At 34.0% G+C, this 22,364-nt stretch overlaps 1 protein-coding gene across 6 annotated transcripts in view; it reads left to right on the forward strand.

The window, feature by feature from the left end:
• Positions 1 to 22,364, forward strand: part of ZBTB20 (zinc finger and BTB domain containing 20) — a 513,951-nt gene that overhangs the window by 46,615 nt on the left and 444,972 nt on the right. The window lies entirely within an intron of this gene.

Here is a 22,364-nt window from a genome sequence, read left to right on the forward strand (position 1 = left end):
ATTATATAGGTATTTGTTGATCATTTTTCTTATTAATATTGGACTATTGGACTGTGATTCTGATTGATTTGATGATAGAAACTTTCATCTACAGATAATGTAGCCCAAGGATGGAAAATCTCAGCATGCCCTCTAGACATTGAAATGATTATCAATTGAAATCTCCTGTTTAATGAATCGCTCTTTAAATAAATAAAAAAAATCAGGCCTGTTAGTGTCACTGTATCACTGTTTGTAGACTCTGCAATCCCCAGAGTTCAAAATAATCAATGAAAAGTTCAGCTTCCCATTTTCCACAATGCTACCAAATACGTGATGGGTGCTGGGGTGCCTGGTTCATAATCATGATTTCTCAGAACGAGGTAGCAATGTCAATACCATTACACTTCCTTTGCCAACTTTTCACAAGCAAAGTCAATGGGGGAACTTGGAAGGGAAAGTCACAAGTATGATGCTTTTACCTGGAGTCTGTGCCAGCCTTCCCCAGCCTCCCTTGAGTTCCAGGCAGCCTGCACTGGACCTCCCAAGCATTTCAAGCCTCCCCAAATTTATACGTTTACTGTTCCAGGATTCCCAAGCCTCTTTCAACTCACAAGCGGTCTGCACCAGGCCTCCCAGTGCTTCCCCTGGCCTTCCTTATGCCTCCTGGCCTCCTCACCTCATGCAGAGTTAGCTCTTAGGTTAAAGAGAAAAAATTCTGTACCTTTTGTGAAAAACTCTTTCTTTTAAAATGAAAGTTTAATGCTTTTTTAAAAGTGAATTCCTATAGGCTCAAGGCTATGGTACCAAATTTTAAGTACAGGTATTATTATTTTTTAAAAATCTATATTGCCATATTTACCTGATAAAATGATTTTAATTTCAAAATAAAGGAGAATATGAGGGGTTGTATTTAGGGGTTGCTTTTTTTAAAAAAAATGCTTTTTAAATTGGCCTATGGCAGTGGTTTAACCTCAAGCTGCCCAATGCCTATATGTAGGAAAGCTGAGAAGATTGCTATGGTTGCTATACGTGTGAGTACTGATGCAGTTTTCTGTACTATTCTGGAGGAGGACAGTGTGAATGAGGAAGAGATTGAAGAAGAAGTTACATCAAGTAGTTTTATCAAAGTTAAAAAGAGTAGAACATATGGCAGGACACGGGAGGCTGCTCACGGAGTTGACAGGACCAGTGGTTTAATCCCACCTTACCCTCCAGCTCTTACGATTCTTCCCTAAAGCCAGGTGTATTTATTATTATTATTATTAATGGCCTTGTACTCTGACTTATACTGAATGTCAACTTCATTTATAATGGGACTATTGTCATCAGTGATTGGATTGTTGAAAAAACACTCGATCTACTTTTATAATAAAGATCTGGCTGGGCCTAGTGGAAGGAATTTCTCTTTATAGATTTGTCAACCTGATTTCTGAGATTGGCACCAACCATAGGTTGGCAATTGTAACCTTTGACCTTGTAATGATGTCTAGAAGCTCTGCTCCCCAGATGATTGTATGTGACATCCTTGCCTGATGTGGGGCTTATCAGCTGAAATTGAAATTCTTGTTGAAATTCTGTTCCAGGAACAGAGGGTGGAAGAATGGAGGTGAGATAGAAATAACATTTAGCAAATTCTTTATTAGATCTAACAGCCAATCAGGATGAATTTCTCTTCCAGCTTGAACAGTGGACCGGAGTGAAGCCTTAATACACAACAGTTGACATACTAGTCCTTTTGATATTGCAGCAGCAACACATCTATATGATGTATTAGATTCTGTCGCAGGGTTGGCAATGTTGTAGACCCTTCCATTTGTACAACCAATTTCGTTGTATACATGATGTATGATGACAATAAAAGCTTTGAACTTTGATTTTCTGGAATTTGGACTTCAAAGCAACCATGGGCATATCTCAAATTACCAGGAACCAGATACATCTGGGAGAGGGAATTCACATGATAGATCTGGGTGATGTCTTGGGGTAGTTGCAGTATAACCTGGGAATGGGTATTTTCATTCAACCTTTTCCTTGGTTCCTGTCTTGTGTAGTTATCTGGAATTAGAGCCTATAACTTCTGAAGAAATGGACAAGATCCTTGAGGTAATTAACTCAGTGACCTTTATATTTAATTCATGCCTCTTACTGGTAAAAAAAAGCTGGGACTGTGTGATGTTCAGTTGGTATTGTTGGAGTTCCTTCCTTGAAAGAGGTTAGTGATATGCCCCCCCCCCTTCCACAAATTATTTGCTGGAGCTAATTGCTCTGGTTAATTTTTTGCATTCTATCCCCTTTTACTGGATGATTGATGAGAAGGTGACTATATACCCACTTCAGAAGTACGTATTGGAGGATATGGATTATCTAAATTATTTTCTGTGAAGTTTTAAGCCAAAAAATATTATTGAAAGATCATTAGTTGCACTTGATATCATTTGCCAGAGCCAGAATGGGGATGGTGTAATTATCCTGGTTCTCTTTGATCACTCAGTTCCTTTAGGTGCAATTCATTCTCTTATCAGTCTGGAGGCACTCTCCAGACTGATGTTTTGTTCATTGGTGTTTTGTTGGTTCTCCCTTCTCTTTGGTCATGTTCAGTCAGTGTTTTTGGGACGGAAAGATCAAGTCAGATTCTCATCTCAGGTGCTTCAAAACTTGATGCTTTCACCCTTCATAAGGCCACTGGGTGAGGTCAGCTTGTCAGTTTGCACTCTTCTCTTTTAATATGCTGATTAGCCTATAGAGCAGTGATGGCTAATCTTTTTGTTGTTACGTGCCAAAAGCACGTACACGCACCCATAATACAATGCACGTGCTACCTCCCTGCGCATGTGCATGCAACCTGTGTACACAACGTGAATTTAAACCACACAAAGCATCATAGAAATAAAGACTTAGGATAATGGAAAATGGCCACCAATATCATCAACCAATTTTATTGATCAGAAGCCATATCCAGAAATGGCTTTTTAAACAAGACATTTAATTTATGTAGCATAATTTTTCTGTTCTTGTATGTTCAAAGTCACAATAACAATATGCTTTTATAGCTGAACTTTCTAATTTATATTATAAGAGTAGACCACTTATAAAAGAGTATCCTTTTTCAAGTTGTATGAGTATTTAAACTTTAGAGTCAGAATAAATAACCCAAGGTTATTGCAAGATACAGTTTAAAATATTTATTATATTTAGGTAAGTTTCTAAAAATATCTGTCAGATGGCAGTGCTATTTTTTCCTTCAGTTGCAGGCTTTATTTATTTATTTTTATTCTATTTGCATTCCATCTTTATTATTTTTACAAAGAACTCAAGGTGGTCGCCATATCCAACACACCTTCCTTCTCCTATTTCTCAACCCTGTGAGGGGGTTGGGCTGAGAGAAAGTGACTGGCCCAAAGCCATCTAAGCTGACTTTCATTCCTAAGAGAAGATTTGAACTCACAGTTTACAGTTTTCCAGTCTAGTGCTTAAACTTCTAGGCCAAACTGGCTGTCTTTTACACATAGAATAGATGTGAATAGAATCTATGGTGGAGTTCTCAAAATTAAGATTGGGAAAAGCTATCATTTTACTTTTCTATTTTGCAGTTCCTGTGTTGACAAACAAAAGTGGATTAGTCAGAAAGAAGCTTTTCTCCTTGAAAGCAGAGGTTTTGATAATGTAGGCTTTTTGACCTAGAAGATGTACAATATATAGTAATTGCTGGAAGCAATAGATAACTCTTTAAAAAAAAACACAGCTGGTTGATGTCCAAGTAATCTGTTTTGCAACTTCCAGCATTTCATTTGTACTGTATCTATATATATATTTTCTTTTTTCTTCTTTTGTTTTCCTGACAGCTTCTTGGTGCTTCAGAGTTTGGTTCAATTTGACATAAAGTGTTGTATCTATTTTGTTCAGATTTTTAAGGTAGTAAAGTTTTCTAAATAAGCTGGTTTTTTCTCTGACATACAGACTTCAAACAATTTGCCCTGTGAACTAGTACAGTTTGGTCTAAAATGTTTAACTGCTGTGAAGGCAGCTGCTCCTGTCTTGTTCAGAGGTCTGTAGTGTTTTTTTTCCACAGTATGTTCAGCTGAATCATAACTATTATGTAAGAAAAAGTCTAGTTTTTCCTTACCAACGTAAGGACTTTATTAAGTTTTATTTTAGCTTGTTCCCGGTAAATGTTTTGTTTTCTTGCCAAAGGGTTTAATTTTGTTTGATCTGATTTTTTAAATATAACAATGGTGGGAGGATATTCCTTTGTTCATCAGATAGTTTGATCAATTATTTATATAGTAGTAAGGCTTGATTTATTTCACTGGAATTTACTAGAAATGTGCATTTTTATATTGGAGCACAAGAATATATGCTGCAAATACGGGGATTACAAGTCTTTCTTTTAAAAACTGTGGCAGCTTCCTGTAAATGTAATATATAGTTGGGATCATAAAGATATACAGAAGAAAGTGCTATAGTAGTAATCTTTAATGAATAATTCTTCAAATGTCTGAAATTATTTCTATTTGTGTTTGAAGATTGCTATTAGGAATCAGTATTGTACTTCCAGTTCTAGGTTGCACAAATTAGAAACACTAAAATAAAGCTGAAAATTTCTGAAATGAGAAGTGGATGAAATCTAGGAATCTATGTTAATGTTTTGCAATGTTTTCCACTTGCTTTTTAGAAATATATAATTGAAATGACCTATATTTTGCTTTGTTACTAATCCTGAATAAAGGTTTTACTTCTGATATAGTTTAATAGATAGGACTATTAAACAAAATTTGCTTTGTATCTGTTCCTGCTAAGTGTTAACAGGATCTCATGACTCTGTTTTAAAACTATAAAAATAAAGAAAAATAAAAAAACAAAGAAAAATGGAGTTAACAAACTGGCTATTTAGTCTTTGTATTATTTTTCACTAATAAATTATTTTAACAGAATTAAACATAATTATAAGCAATCTTCAAAATTAAACTATTTGGATTAGATACCAATATCCATATTCTCCTGTAATTTTTTATAATTTTGTAGTTTCACATTCTTGATATTGATCAACATCAAGAAATCTTACACAAAGGGAATGTAAGTGTTCTAACACAGTTAGTCAGATGTCTCTGGGATTAAAATTAATTACTGTTGAAACTACTCAGACATTTTTACCCTGCTGATTTTAGAGTCATAGACTGCATAACCTATTGTTTTCCCAAAATGTTAAATCCTACTGAGGGAGGTATCTCATTCATCTCCTAACCAGGCCTGGTCCTGCTTACCTTTTTTAATATCACCCAGGTACATTATGATGAAATGTTTGGAAGTAGATCCCATAGAATCCATCTTATTTCTAAATACAATTGATACATTTGAACTGCACAATACAATTGCATACTATAAATCCAAGTCACAATGAATTCTGAATCATTGGTGAAAATGATTACACTGATTTTTTTCCAATTTGTTTTTCTAGGTTTCTCAAAAGTAGTTTATGATTACCTCCACGTATAAATATAAAATAATATCATTTAATAACACAATAATTTACATAGAAGAGAAGTTAGGCTTGATAGGTCTGCCTTTTTAAAAGACTTTTTCAGACTCGTGATTCTAGACACGTCATTTTAAAAAGTGTGTATGGAATATTTTCCCAATTCTTTTGGTCAGATGCATAGACAAAATTTGGTGATATAATATAGTACATCAAGTAACCATATAACTTTTTGAAATATTATTTGAAATAGCTTAGAGAGTTTTCTTTAGAAAGTTTAGATTTATTTTTTATAAAGTGGCATTATAAAGTGGTATTAACACTTCACGTGATCTTTATTCTATCCCTCTGTTTATGCAACCTAGAACTGTGTTGGCTTTTTTGGCAGCTGCTACACACTGCTGGCTCATATTTAAATGGTTGTCCACTAGGATTCCAAGATCCCTCTCACAGTTACTACTATTGAGCAAGGCACCAATGCTGTACCTGTGCATTTCGTTTTTCTTGCCTAAATGTAGAACCTTACTTTGTTCACCATTGAATTTCATTTTATTAGATAGTGCCCAATGTTCAAGTTTGTCAAGATCCTTCTGTATCTTAAGCCTATCTTCTGGAGTGTTGGCTATTCCTGCTAGCTTGGTATCATCTGCAAATTTGATGAGTTCTCCATTTATTCCCTCATCCAAATCATTGAGGATAATGTTGAAGAGTACTGGGCCTAAAACAGGTACTCTACTGCATACTTCCCTCCATGTAGATGCAGTTCCATTGAGGACTACACGTTGAGGTTGATCAGCCAGTTACGTACGAATCCATTTGGTGGTGATGCTGTCTAACCCACATTTTTCTACTTTATCTAGCAGTAGGTTATGGTCTACTTTATCAATTGCCTTACTAAAGTCCAAGTAAATTATATCGACGGCATTCTTCTGGTCCACTAATTTTGTCACTTTGTCAAAGAATGTAATAAGATTAGTCGGGAAAGTTTTTTTTTGACAAACCCATGTTGGCTTTTGGCTATTACTTTGTTTACTTCTAGGTGTTTGCTAATTCGTTGTTTGATTATCTTTTCCAGAATCTTTCCTGGTATTGAGGTCAGGCTGATAGTTCTATAGTTTCCTGGATCTATTTTTTTTTCCTTTTTTGAAGATAGAAACCACAATAGCTCTTTTCCAGTCCTCTGGCAGTTCCCCGGTGCTCCAGGATCTCTGAAAGATATAGTTCAATGGTTCTGAGATCTCGTCTGCCAGTTCCTTTAGAACCCTGGGGTGTATTCCATCCGGTCCTGCTGATTTGAACTCGTTTAGGGTAATGGCTCACTTACCATCTTCTTCCCTATTTCAACTTGTGTTCCTAATCTGATTTTTGTGGTGCTGTTTTTGATAGGTTGGACTGTTTTTTCCCTTGTGTAAAGACAGATGCAAAAAATGAGTTAAATAGTTCTGCTTTCTCCCTGTTGCTTGTCACCTTCTTGCCATTTTCTCCCAGCAATGGACCAATTGTTTCCTTAACTTTTTTCTTGTTTTTAACATGTCAGAAGAAGCTCTTTTTTTTGGTTATTTTTTACTTTTGTGGCAAGCCTTTCTTCATTGTGAGCCTTCGCTTTCCTCACTTCATCTTTACGGGCTTGGGCTATTTGCTGATATTCTGTCTTAGTTATGTTCCCCCCCCCCCTTTCCACTTTTTATACTTACCTTTTTTGTATTTCAATTTGTCAGAGAGTTCTTTATGCAGACATGCTGGTTTCTTTTGGGAGCTGTTATTTTTCTTCTTCATTGGTATTGTGTTAGACTGGGCTTTTGTAATCTCATATTTCAAAATTTCCCAAGCTTCTTGAGTTGTTTTCCCCTTGAGGATTCTCATCCATGGAATTCTTCCCAAGCTCTCTCTAAGTTTACTGAAATTAGCTCTCTTAAAGTCCAAGACTCTACTTTGACTTCGTTCTATTACTTGTGTTTGCATAATGTTGAATTCCAATATTGCATGGTCACTTGCCTCAGGGTTCCTGTGGCTTCAACACCTTCTATCATTTCCTCTCTGTTAGTGAGAATTAAGTCCAATATGATGATTGGTACATGATTGGTTTATTGCAATGTGCTCTACCTGAAGCTTGTCTTGAAATCATTTGGATGTTATAGTTGGCCAGAATTTAGTAGCACATATAGTCATGTGCGTCCATGTAGCATCGCTACTTTGCAAAGCTGCACTGAAAGATTCAATGTGTTAGCTCAATGTGTTAATTATATAAATTCCTTTATATAATATAGTAGGCTGATTTATGGGTGGGGCTTTCTATATCCAGTTACCTTTGCTTATTTCATGAGGTCCAACAAGGGTGGTCATGTTTTGAGTTCCTTTTATGAAACAGTTATTTTTAATGAGAACCTTCTGTCTTGTGGAACAACATTGTCTCTGAGATTTGGTGTGCCCTGACTCTACTGGCCTTTTTTAAAGATCTGAAAACCTGGTTTATCCACTGCGGGCAGATCATTGGATGACCCTGGCCATGATGAAGGATCTTGACTGAACTGTATATTTGTGGCCTCAATTATAGTATCACTCTATTATTATGATTTTTTTGTCTGTTTCAGATATGTTTAGTATTTTGCTTGTTTTGTTTGTAGTTCTATGATTCTAAAAAGTGAATCCCTTAGAATTGCATTGTGAATTTGATTGACATATGAATGAAATAAATATACAAATGCATAACTGCTGTATTGTCTGGTTGTAGTTCATGTCATAATTATTTTAGAAGTAGACTTTCACTGCTTACGATAGGGATAGAATAATGCTCCCTTATTCCTTATTTCTTGCTGGCTGGAGAACACAGATTAAAGCAAAAAACAAGGAAATCAGAGCAATTTTAAAAAGAGCAATTGAAAACCATGAAAAGCAATTGTCTAACTTTATTTCACAATTTTTATTTTTATGATAAGATGTAGCCATACCCCAGATGTCAGGGTTGAAATGAGAAGATCTTGGGTGTTCTCTAGGATTGATTGTTTTCTTGCAGGCATTTCATTACCCAAACTAGGTAACATGATCACTGCTCTTTTATTTTGATTATTAGAAAATGTCCCGCTTGCCAAAAACTAGCTATAATACTGCTAAGATAACTTTCTTCTATGTAGACAGGGATATGTAATGGTGTCCCTGTGGATGTGATTTCATTCACTCTGGTAAAATATGTATTTTTGACACAAGTTTTAATTGTTAGCGGATTGTAATCTGGATACTGTTTTTTCATCTTTTATTGTATAAAGTTACTGTCAAGGTTTCTATTTTGTAATTTGTTTCAATTATTTTGAGAAGTGTTGACTGCTAATTTTAGGAAAAAATGGTTCTTAACAGTTCAAGGAGAAGTTATGAATAGATTCTTTTACATTGAGAAATAAAAACTGACATGGAATGCTAGTCAATTATGTATGTGTATCTTTTTTTGGAAATTTTAAACAGGTTGGGACCTAGTTAAAACTTGGATGGGAGATTTGTAGGAAAAATTTAGCCTTTAGTAAAAACAAAAGGATGATTCCTGAAAAATATCTGGAAGAGAGCAAACTATGTGTTCCTCCCTTCCCCTCCCCTTCCTTTTCCTCCCTTCCCACATTAGAAAACATGATGCTTTTTCCATTTGTGTCCATCTGTCTGCTGGTCTTCATTAAACAGTGTAGCAAGACATCAGGTTACTATCTGTGTACGCGTGAAATTAGCTAATTGGTGTTAGCAGCAATATTTTCACATGTTTTATAAGCAGAGTGCAGCAAGGTATATAAATGTAGATATGATCCAGACACACACACACACACACACACACACACATACACACACACACAAGCCTGTAACTGCTCATGCATAGAGGCTCAGAAGTAATTAATGTTAATAAGATTTTAATGTGCTTGTGAGATCATAATGAGAAGAAATGAATGCTCTGATTAGAAAAAGGTAACTGTGAGCGTGTTTTAGATTAGACAAGATTTCCTTTTTTTCTTTTTAATAAACTGCAATTTTAGAAGTTGTTTGTGATTGCACCAGTTTATTTTTATTTTCAAATTAGAGGTCTGTTTAGCCATTTGAATGATTATTCAAATAAATAGGCAAGAACCATGTAGAATTCTTTATTTGTAAAATAGTATTTATACAAGGATAGGCTCGGCTTGTTGGTTTTTCATAGCAGAGGTGGGTTCCTACCAGTTCGCACCTATTCGGTAGAACCAGTTCGTCAAATCTACCGAACCAGTTAGAAGAGGTTCCACTAGTGGACCCGGAATGCAGGCCACACCTACAGAAGAGGTTCCAAAATTTTTTGAAACCCACCATTGTTTCATAGTATTTGTTTTTATGTTTTAAACCAGTATTACAAGTTAATTCTAGAAAGAATTGTAATTTTTAGCCACAATCTGTATCCACAACACAAAATAAACAGAATTGTCCAATTATGTATTTATAATTCTCAGTTAATTGTCTTGCATTTACTTTAATTATACAGAAAAATAGATGTTGACTATGTTATTAATTCAAATATTTTTAAAACAGTTAAATGTATTTCTCGTAAGAGTAAAAGAAATCAGTATGTTTTCTTTTGGTTGTACCTTCTCTGAAGGTATATGTGTATTTAATACCTCATACAAACTGTAGGGCTTGATCGCTGAACCAATTAGTTCAGTTTATTATGAACACGATATTTGCCTTTCATTTTAATGGTGGTCATTCAGAAAAAACCTGAAGAGTTCTGAAGAAATAGAAACATTCTGGGTTTAAATACAGATAGAAGCAAATAATTGTAGTACTTCAATAGGTTGTTTGGTAGTTTTGTTCATTTGCTAGGAAAGCAGATAAATTGTTTGAAAAACAGATATGCAAATGAAAAAAGATGTATCTTTAATTTTTTAACACAAATAACTTAAAAGTCTTTCAACTAGTATATCCATAAATCATCTGTTCTTTAAAAATGTTCAGACAACTTTGCATTAAGTTTTCAGACTTGAGTTATTTTGGAGAACTGGAAAATAATACTCCACCCAATTCATCCTGCTTAATTGCTTAATTACATAGTGTACATCATTGAGTATTAGTACAAAGCATGATTGGAGTACAAGTGACCACAATTAAAGTAATTAGTGTAGCACCAGCTTTTGAATAAATTATTTCAATCTCTAGAGTATTTTTTGTGAATCTGTTTTCTTTAAAAAAAATCTAATTTGCTACTATTTTTAAAATTAAAGAAATATTTTATATTTCTGACTGTGTGTATCAGTCTACTGTGTACATCTGTTTAATGACATATAGGCTACATCACAGTGGTCTGCAAGACAAACTTGTATTTAAACTTGTATTCTAGCTCGAATAGAAGAGTATGGGCATGTTTGAGGAAAAACTGATGTTTGATTTTGCTTATGGATACCCACAAAAATTTACCTGTACCTTCTCAAAGTGTCCTGTCCTGACCCACAGAAATCAAAGACACAAAGCTAAGTGCTATACCTTTACTAAAAAAGTTTTTAAAACTAATGACAAAAAGGATGAATTAACAAGAGGGCAGCTAAGAAGTTGAAGAACACGATGGTGAGTTAAATGGAGAATTATCAGCAATGAAACTGTGCAGCATGTGGGTCCTCTTATGTACAGTTGCATTATCCTTATTGGTTCCTTTGACACGGTAGGATTCTTTCTGTCCAGTGAGGCACTTGCTAAGTGCCTTTTTTCAGCCATCCTCTTCCCGCGGCAACTCCTTGTAGTAGGTGCAGATGTTAGCTCCTCCTCTTTGTCTTTTAAGGCAAGTGATAGCTGCCTCTCCTGGTTGCTAGGTAACATTGCTTTTTCTGCGTGCAACTCTTCCAACTGACTCCACTCAGGATGATGGGTCCTTTTCATATTCCAAATCTGACTGTTCAAGATATAGGGAATGCTTCAGTTGGCACAAGTATGACTAAGTTGGCAACCTAATTTATATCTTTTCAGTTTTACAAAAATGGTTAAATAAAATGCTGCATTGACCTAAGTCTTACTGATTGGTATAAAATAATCATCAACAGGATGAATGTAAAATGAAAATAAGAGAAGAGGATACGCAAACTGTTTAGAATGTATGCTAGGTTTGATATAGAAGAGCAAGTATTTAAAATAGTGGGAGGTTTAAAAAAGGATGATTTGTAAAAGCTGAAGTGAAAAAGCCTGTGAATTCTTTTAAAAAATGCATATAGCCAGAGGTGATTGTGTTAATACTTCTTTGTCTTCTCTCATTACAATGAAGTTTTCATTATACAGATTCTAGAGAAATGTCTGAGATATTAAGTTTTCAGAAAAGATTCCAGATCCATTTCTAAAGCTCTGGATTTCCATTTTTTTTAGTTAGATACATAATCTTGAAATGGAACAATAGTAATGAGCAGTCAGTCAAAATCAGTAAAGAATATAAATAAGAATAAATCTTTAGTACGGTCAAAGACCAGCAATACACATTAGTTTTTACAATATGTTAAAAAGTACTGACATTAAGATATAATTAAAAAGTATTGACGTTAAAAATGGAAAATAACATACATGTTCTCAGATTGTTTGGGTCACTCCCTGGTTTACCTGGGTGCAAAGCCGTTAAGTATGGGAGTAAATACAATGATCCAAACATTGTTAGAGATATGTCCAGATAATTGGTATAAGATGACAACTATACTTCTGTAGCCATTTTTTTTTATGGACATTGCAGCAGCACAGAATTTTGCCACTGCATATGTGGTAACTGGGTTAGTGTCCTGGAGGAGAAAGCCTAGATAAAAATTGTCTGCCCTCCTGGCAATCTCTCCAACAAGGGGAGAATATGTGCAGACCTACAAGCTCTGTATAGCTCACAGTGTAATAGAACATGTGAATTATCTTCCACTTCTCCTTTACCACATATACAAACCCGTTCTGCTATAGGTGTTCTCTTATATCTGCCCTGGAGGACTGCTGAAGGAAGAATGTTAAATCTGGCTCTGAAGAATTGATGTCTCAATTCTTAACTGGGAACATAAATAGGTGAAAAAAGAATGGGGCAAAATTTTTAGACACTGTTGTTGTGAGATACTGATTACCTCTTACAAGCATCATTTGGTTGCAGTTATTGTAGTTACAAATGATTCAACCATTTATTGAATGGTTTTCAACTTATTGGCATCCAGTAAGACATATAAAAATGTATGTTAATTTACTTTAGTTTATAAAAACAAACATTGTAATTTGTTCAATTTCAGATTTACTTAAGTCTGATTCACATGAAGCCTTAGTAACAGTTAGTGTGAAAGATATACAAAAATTTAGAAAACTGAAAGGGATTGAATACTTTTTCACAGAATTCTACATTTTTCTTCTTTGTCATTTTCTTCCTCTGTTCATTTTTGTGGCACATAATGTTTTTCTTTAGTGCCACGACTACATATCTAGCAGTATTGGCTGTCTCTGAATAATGGCTGTGAATTATCCTGCTGTACTAGATGACATCCTGAGTTGGCTTGCATTTGTTGGCACAAGGCAACCAGTTCTGTTACTTTGCTGCTGCAGCTTTATTATTATTATTAATATTTATTATTTCTGTTATTCAAATATTCATGTGCCATGCATTTTGCAAACTGATTTTTAAAGAAAATCTCTGGCTTGAAAGTCACATTTAGGATGGAAATAATGTTTTAGATTTACGAAGTCCGAGTATAAAAGCCAGTTGTTTCCTCTTGTGTATATTAGAACATTTAGTTCCTTTTTTCCTTTAACACTATCTAATGAAAATTAGCTTATATAATTTATAAAAAGGAAAGTGGGGAAAAAATTATGCAGAATCCAAAGCAATCCGCTATTGATCTGGATGAAAAAGTTTGTAGATTTCTTTTCGCCTTCCGAAGCCCAGAGTTTTCAAGGCTCACCATTTTAAACCCTGTAAACACTTAATAAATGTCAAATTTTTCCATAAGGCAAATAGTCATGCTATCCAGATTGCACTGTATAATTAAGGGAAACATGAAGGCTGATTGCCACATAAAACTGGGATAAAACATATCCCATAGTATGCATAAGCCTATAGTTTTAAAAAAGAAAGGAAATACAGATCCTCTTTCAAAAATGAACTTTTTAGTGATAGTTCATAGTGCAAATGTTGCTATATTACAAATTCAATGCTTCCTTGCCATCTCTCTGTTTTAAAAGACTGGAAAAGTTAATTCGCTTTGGTGAACTGCGTATAAGCATACAAAAATATTTGTGATGATCAAATATGGGTTCACTACTTTTCAATGAATGCAGATTAGAGCTTGTCTCTCTACTCAGGTGGATCTAGTAGAATTCTCAATGAAAAATCTATTAATAACTTGAATATTTTTCTTTTTGTGGGTTTACTTTTTGTAATCACTGTCTTGTTCCACCTCCACCCCTTAATAATTATTGATCTCTTGAACACTATGAATATTTACAGGGGAAAAAGAAGAAAAATATCCAGTCTTCTTATGACTGATAGAATAATATTTTGAGTTGTTCATATTCTGTTTAACCCTATTGTACTTATATTATATTAGTAAACTTATATTAATTGCCTTAGAAATATAACAGAATTGTCTTAGAAATATAACAGAAACTTAAGATAATGGTGCTATAATGTACGCATGCATCATAAAGTGCATGTTTAATTAATTAAACTTTTAATTGAAGTATCTAGCTGGACAAAATCTCACTGAATTGAATGAAGGTTGCTTCTAATATATAAAATTCAGAATTGTACTATAATTGTATGACAATCCTCATATATTTCTCTCTTGTAGCATGAGAGTGTTTCATTAAAAATGTTGCTAAATATTGTTAAATGTTGCTAAATAATGCCTAATTTCAGTTAATTATAAAAGGTTTAACATATTATGGTGAAATTACATTTCATGTCATTTTTTGACATGAATATATCTAAAATATAATCTAAAGATTATAATAATTTAATAAGTTTTATTTGAATATTGGATTAAAGAAATTTTCTACTGCACAAATATAACAAGAATGCTTTAAAGATGGGCAGCTATATAAATTGTTTTAATGAATAAAATAAAATAACTCAAAATCTTAATTAAATTGCTTAATTAAATCACTTAAGTGTAGTATCTGTTCTTAATTAAATTAATAAATTGTCCTTTTCTTTTCTATTTGTATTCCCAACTAACTATAATTTGAAATTTGTATTTTATATTGAAGGTTAGTCATCTTTAACTCTATTTAAGATTTAAAAATTATACTCCAGATTTACTATATAAATTTGCCATAAGAAAGTTGATGCTACCTAAATTTAGTCAAATTTCAATAATGGCCACACCTGTCAATTTTTGAATTGCAACATATTCTTAAGTTTCAGTCTCCCAGTCTGATATTGTGGGCAAGGTAGGTGTTGTTTGTTCTCACAGCTGTCAACATACATCCTAGTAAATTATGACATTTTTCATTTATGTTTTCTGGAATCACACCTACCGGGAATATATGTTGTAATAAACTGTTCTTTAGGGGAATTGTTGTATTAGGTAACGTCTGTTATTATGTAGATATTAACTTATGTCTATTATGCCCATTCTATTGTTATTTTACTATTTTTATTGATTGTAGGAAACAAAACAAAAGAAACAGCATTCTTTTGACATGTTGTGCTGGACTTACCAGATAATTGAAGAGAGTTCTTTCTACAACAAAATGCATAAAAGCATCTTTTGGGATGAAAATATCACTTATTATAACTGGGTAATATAGTATTTATGGTTTAGATTTAGCATACTGTTGATACTATGACTGAAATAAGGCATATCCATTGTGAGTAGGTTGCATTTTATGTTTACTTGTGGCTGTGTGCAGGTATCTTTAAGAGAAAAGTATCTTATACATTTATAAATTCACATTATGAAGAGCTAGACAGTCTATGCTTTTCTTACTAACGGACAATGTTAAATTATGTGTTCCAACTATTCTTTTAACAAGAAAGTTTGACATATTTGCTGGCACACCCCTCTGGCACACATGGGAACTGTAACCTAAATTCTGAGGAATTCTGAGGTTCTTTTTATCTCTTTGTCTGACACATTCGCTTTATGTGTTTGGAGAATATTGCTCTTCAAAACTAGTCGTTATTTTCAATAAGCATTATGGATTCATCATAGGCAGAGATAGATGGTTTTGGAATAAGCCCTCTATACTGTATTACCTCAGAGTTTGTCACATTGGTGGCCAAAATCTCCAGAAATGAAAACAAGCAGAACAAGTTTGTGTATGTGAGATAGATTAATTCGATAGCTATATCTCATTATGTTTTTTTTCTTGAACAATTTAAAATGATTTAAGTTGTGCATGAAGTCCAGGGTGTCTGTTGTGCCATGTTTTTTTATAATATTACATAGGAAGCACTAATTAGAATACCAAATTTTTATAACTTTATTTAGAATACTTTTTCACTTTCCAATAAAATATATAATAGTAATAATGTGAAAGATTCATAGTTACATTTTATGTTCTGCAAATTTATATGTTTTTATTAAAATTTGGAAAGTGGGCAGTTAAAAAACAGATAATTATTTTTTAAAAGAATTTATTAAAGATTTAAGGAAGAAATCTATTGTTTATAACTTTAATGAGTAGGCCTACAATTAGAAAACAAAATATCTTTAAAATTGTTTTTAAAAATCTTCAGTATCTTTTAAGTGAATACATTTGGTATCACTCCATTGAAAAGAAAAACTAAAAAAAAAAACCCATTCATGAAAACATTATGGAATAGACACTGCTCTTATTGGGCAATAAAAATAATAGCACCTAAAAGCAGATATTTCATTGACTGAGGAGGGATCGATATGAAAATCATAAAAAATTATGTACTTTTTAGAATATTCACAATACAGTTTGCTAAAAATCTTAAAGAATTTAAGTAGTAGTAGGCTAGTGCCTCAAAACTGGGTGACATAAACTAAAGCAGGCATATCAATGTGCTTAGGGCAAATTGAGTGAAGTGGAATTTCACTCAATTTGCCCTATTGGTCCGCATATAAAATTTATAGTATAGTTAATGTATATTAATAACAAACTTTATTTGTTTTGTATTTTTTATTATGATCTTATCAGGTTGCATTACTAGTTGCCCAGGGTCTCATGAAGCTCATGGGTTGTGGGTTGGACACGCCAGAGCTAAAGTGTCTTGAGATATGTCCTTTTAGCAAAGCCAAGTTTCTGAGCTATAGCAAGCAACATTTTGAAGGTACTTCCATGTAGTGATTATTACACAAGGAAATTGCTGAGTCCTCATGATATTAGTTTGACATTTAGATATCAGCAATACTATTTACCTTCAATTAATACTTAGTCTCAAAATTAAAATAATCTAGTTTCCTAATTTTTCTGATGTATGGATTAAAATAGATTTTCCCATGTTAAAAGTAAAATAGCAATTCTTGAAATGTTTACTTTAGTAAAGGAGGGAAGGAAGAGAGAACCAATCCAGAATTCCAGTTAACTATCTCTTTAATGAGGTAATGCATTTTTAACTCTCTATAGAAGCTTCTGCAGACCGAAAAAAGATTGCAATGCTTCCCAGCCTGGTTGTCCAATCTCTTCCTAAAAACCTCCAGTGTTGGAGTATCCATAACTTCTGGAAGCAAGTCATTCTACTGATTAAATGTTGTAACTTCCAGGAAATTTCTCCTTAGTTCTAGATTGCTTCTCTCCTTGATTAGTTTTCTTCAATTTCTTATTTATTAGTTTCCATTTATTGCTACCATCCATTGTCCTGTCTTTAAAAGGGTTGCCCCCTTTTCATTGTGGGATCTCCTTAGATATTGGAATACTGCTATCATGTCACCCTAGTACTTCTTTTCATTAAACTAGGCATACCCAATTCCTGCAACCGTTCTTAATATGTTTTAGCCTCCAGTCTTCTAATCATCTTTATTGCTTTTCTCTGCATTCTTTCTAGAGTCTGAACAATCAAAGGTGGATGCAATATTCCAAGTGTGGTCTTACCAAGGCATTATAAAATGGTATTAATAGTTCATGTAATCTTGTTTCTATCACTCTGTTAATTCATCCTAGGACTGTGTTGGTTCTTTTGGCAGCTGCAGCACATCTTCTGGATTGTTGGATAGTCCTACCATCTTGGTATAATCTGCAATTTTGATGAGTTTCCCTTCTATCCCCTTGTCTAAATCATTGATGAAGATATTGAAGAGTACTGGGATTAAGACGGAGTCTTGGAGCCCCATTGCATTCTTCTTTCCATATAGATGTAGTTCCATTCAAGACTAGACATTGAGTGCGGTTACAAATTTAATTACAAATCCATCTGGTGGTGATGATGTCTATCCCACATTTTTTTATCTTACAAAGTAGTAGTTGTGGTCTACATTATAAAATTCCTTACTGAAGTCTCAGTAAATTATATCCTGAGCATTTAGATGGTCCGCTAATTTTGTAACATTGTCAAATAATGCAATAAGATTTGTCTGTAATGATCTGTTTTTGACAAACCCATGTTGGCTTTTGGTTATAACTTTGTTCGCTTCTGGAGGCTTCAGATTCATTTTTTATTATCTTTTCCAGAATCTTCCCAAGTTTTGATGTTACCTGGGGACTTGTTTTACATCTGTCATGATTTATGACTATACAAAGCCGAGGTAGCGCAGTGGTTAGAGTGCAGTACTGCAGGCCCCTTCAGCTGACTGCTATCTGCAGTTCGGCGGTTCAAATCTCACTGGCTCAAGGTTGACTCAGCCTTCCATCCTTCCGAGGTGGGTGAAATGAGGACCCAGACTGTGAGGGCAATATGCTGACTCTGTAAACCGCTTAGAGAGGGCTGAAAGCCCTATGAAGCGGTATATAAGTCTAACTGCTATTGCTATTGCTACTTGTTGGGCTCAATTACAGTTGTAAATCAAAGACTACCTGTATTAGCTTAGTCTTCAAGTGAAATGAATGGGTTTGAAAGTTGTGATGTCCAGGCCCCTTGTCTGGATACATGACCTCATTATGGGTGCTTGGAAACCAGCCTGCATTTAAGGTTGTTTGCATTGCCCCACAGTCACATGATTGTGATTTATAATGCTGTTGCCAAAAACAAGTGTTTAGTTTTAGTTTTCATCAAAAACTGCCCCATAGCAGACAGTGGATTGTCTTAATGACTTCAGCATTATCTAATGTCTGTGACAAAAAAAGTTATTAAAAGTCCATCTGGTCACATGGTGACTTGCTTTACATCTGTCATAATTTATGACTATACTCTCTCTGGAATCATTAGGCAAGTAGGCTGGACCATTTAAATCAGTTCTATTCCCTTATATAGAGATCCAGATTATGATCTGCAGTTTGATGAGGTAATATTGTAATAATTCATGACAAAAGACTCACGTCAGTGTTCCCATATTCAGATCACTTCCTATCAGATCCAAAGTAAGGTAAGTAAAACCAGATATAGCATCTCCCATTTTTACCATATGAGTTTGGCCACAGTTTCTTGTGACTAATCCATGGTAGTCTATTAATTGACAGGTTATACTGGAATTATCCCCCAAGACATGGAGATCAAGTCATTGAGATTAAAAGAGATAGCTGCCTCAATATTAGCCTTTAAATGAGTTACAAGATCCCAAGAATGGCTACTGTGGGAAATCAGGGAATCATACCCCAAACTAATCCTAACTTGTCAAACCTTCCCAGTTCTGTGTATGCACAGGCCTCCTTATCCAGTCAATGTACTCACAAAAATTGTATGTACATACATTACAATTAATTTATAAATAAAGGAATATTTAATAGTTGGATAACCATTTGTCTGAAGTGGTGTAGAGTTTCCTGCCTAGGCAGGGGTTGGACTAGAAGATCTCCAAGGTTCCTTCCAACTCTGTTATTCTATTCTAATCTAATCTAATCTTTTCATATACTGTATTTTTGGGAGTATAAGACACACCTTTTTTTCTCAAAAAAGAGGCTGAGAATCTGGGTGCGTCTTATACACCGAATACAGCATTTTTTGCCTCCCGAAGCCCCGCCCCTTCACCAAAATAGCCGTGGATACCCTTATGGAGGCTTTCAGAGAGCTCCTGGGGGCTGGGGAGGGCAGAAATGAGCAAAAATGGGCCATTTTTGGCCCCCAGCAGTACTCTATAAGATTCCATAAGGCTATGCATGCAATTTTTTTGCCAAAAAATGGGCTCATTTTTGCGAAAAATAGTCCCATTTTTGCAAAACAAAATGGGCCATTTTTTGCTCATTTTTGCCCCATCCCCAGGAACACTCTGCAAGCCCTCCAAGGCTATTCATGCCTTACAAAAAAAAAAAACCACGGGGCCGTTTTCGTTAAAACAGGCCATTTTTAAACAGGCCGGAGTTTGCAGAGTGCAAAAACTCTTTTTTTCCTTTTAGAAAGCTCTTTAACTGATTGATGAGAATTACATTGATCAAGTGCTGTGCCAGCAGAAACACCTACCTATGTACAGTATTTCTCTCTATCTCTATTTCTCTCTCTCTATCCCGCTACCTACCTACCTACACACACACACACTATTTCTCTATCCCTTTATCTACCTACCTACCTACCTACCTACCTACCTACCTACCTAACTAACTAACTACTCTCTCTCTCTCTCCCTACCTACCTATGTGTTTCTCTCTCTCTCTCTCCCTCTCTATCCCTCCATCTACCGACCTACTTTAAAAAAAAAGCCTCTTCAAAACCTTGGTGCGTCTTATACTCTGGTGCGTCTTATACTATGAAAAAAATACAGTAATTACTCTTAAATAAAAATGTTATTTCCATCTTTCCTGTAACAAAGTAGAGATAGAGGTAAAAGCTATGATACAGTAAGAAAGATCTGTATGATATTCTGAATTAAGTATACAATAATATACTCTTGTTTATTATAGAAATAAGGCCAATGCTACATTTTTCAATATCAGATAGTTTTTAATATTTTGGAAAAAAATATTTTCTTTAGCAAAGAAGAAATTAGTAAAATAAAAGTGTTTATTAGAAGTCTAAATATAGAAGTTCTTGACTTTTTCAATGACATTATGACAGGCATGTAACTGAATTTTGTGAATGCTTAAATTGTGTGGTTTGAATCATAAGATCATCTTCTATGAGATTATGTCATTGTTTCTGATAGCAATAATTCTGCCAATTTGACATTGGAGATATGAAGTATTCTGTTGCATTCCATAGCATATTCCATAAGACATAATAAGGTAAAATGTAATAGGTGGATGAATAGATTATTTGTGATTCTGTGCTCATTGCAGAATTAAGCACAACTCTATAAATTCTTCTCCCACTGATCTTACTGCCCTTGTAAATGATATTTTATCTTTTAAGGTTTTTTGACAAAAATATTGCAGTTGCTAATGCCCTTAGAATCTGCTCTTGAAGTTGTGAAGTACTATCAAAGGTCTAATGTAAATACATTGAGGTCTTCCTTCTGTCTCTTTTAGAAGCCACTGTTATGGTGAAAGTAACTTCTGTGTGCGCGCTTGCATGATTAGGAGGCCCTCACAACAGGCTTATCAAAGTTTAAATAGCATTGCAACTTCAATCACTGTTCTAGGGCTTTGAATGATTTGCACAAACCTAGTAGATGGCAATAATCTGTGCTTCTTGGCCTATATACAGTTTGTATCTAAGAAGGGTTTGATTAATATTTAATTTTACATCTCACTGCTGACAGAATAATTTTATTGTGGTATGGAAGCATTATGGATATATGCAACAAGGAAGTTGAGAACCATGGTTGCTCAGAAAGATATTTTAGCCACTCTGTTTAAGAGAGAAAGACCCATTTCCTGCAGATTTGAGATATAAAAAAAGAAAGTTGCATTTACTTTTGTTGGATTCTGTGTCACACCTTTCTATAAGTTAATGGTCTGAACCATTGTTAAATTGTCAGAATATTGTACACTATGCTATGAGATATGAGAATTCTACTATTTAGATTTCTTTTGAAATTACACCGTATTTATGAACAAATACAGAATTAATAGGTTCTGAATAGGAAAAGAAGAAAATTATTTGGCAGAATTGAAACTATGCATTTTTAATTTGGCACAGAGAAATCCTAAAGAATAAACAACAACAAAAGATGAAGACCTGCCAGAATAGTCGGAATTTAGTACTGGAGCCAAGCCAAGATCATTTAATAGAAAAAGCTCTCTAACTGCTACTTAGACAAATAATAGTTTGATTCTGTATGCTATTTAAAAGAAGGTTGTTGAAACATGCCTTCACAGTATAACAGGTACATTTATTGACAGATTTGCACAGTACTTTTTATTTGAAAATGATTCCATTTGATCCACTAATTTTTGACAGGGTCAAGTACCATCATTAGTTTATTGCATGAAATCATGCCAGTCTACTATTGTATTCCCTTACATAATCCTTCAATTTTTCTAATGGAACCCAGTAGTATTATATTATTTACTTTTCAAAATTTTAGCCACTGAACATTTATATTTATGTTACCAGTAGAGTTAATTCTATATACTTTTAAGGAAATCACCCTAACTGAAGAAATCTAGTTTCAGTAAGCCAATATTTCAAGTTGTAGGGTAATTTTCTATGAACTATGAACAAAAATGTCATTATTCATTATTGTTTGCTATAACAGTATACAGTTCTATACATCCAAGCATTTTAATTTAAAAATATTATACATTTAAACACAATCAATTACATTTTGGTGACTATAGGCACTTTGGTAGTAATAAAATGATTTTGAGGGATAAATGATAAGACTTTAAAGTTTATGATCCACTGTATGTATAGCTTGTAGGTACATATACTGTGCCACTTAAGAATATAGACAGACCTTTCCATAGATTAATTCCTTTTACCATACTTAAAAAAGTATAAACAAATCTTCCTTCATATGAAAAATATTTTTTCAAAGGG

This window comes from Thamnophis sirtalis, unplaced genomic scaffold (genome assembly GCF_051295495.1).
Source record: "Thamnophis sirtalis isolate CommonGarterSnake01/CBP01778 unplaced genomic scaffold, rThaSir2_p1.2 scaffold_8, whole genome shotgun sequence".
In the NCBI taxonomy this organism is placed as follows: Eukaryota; Metazoa; Chordata; class Lepidosauria; order Squamata; family Natricidae; genus Thamnophis; species Thamnophis sirtalis.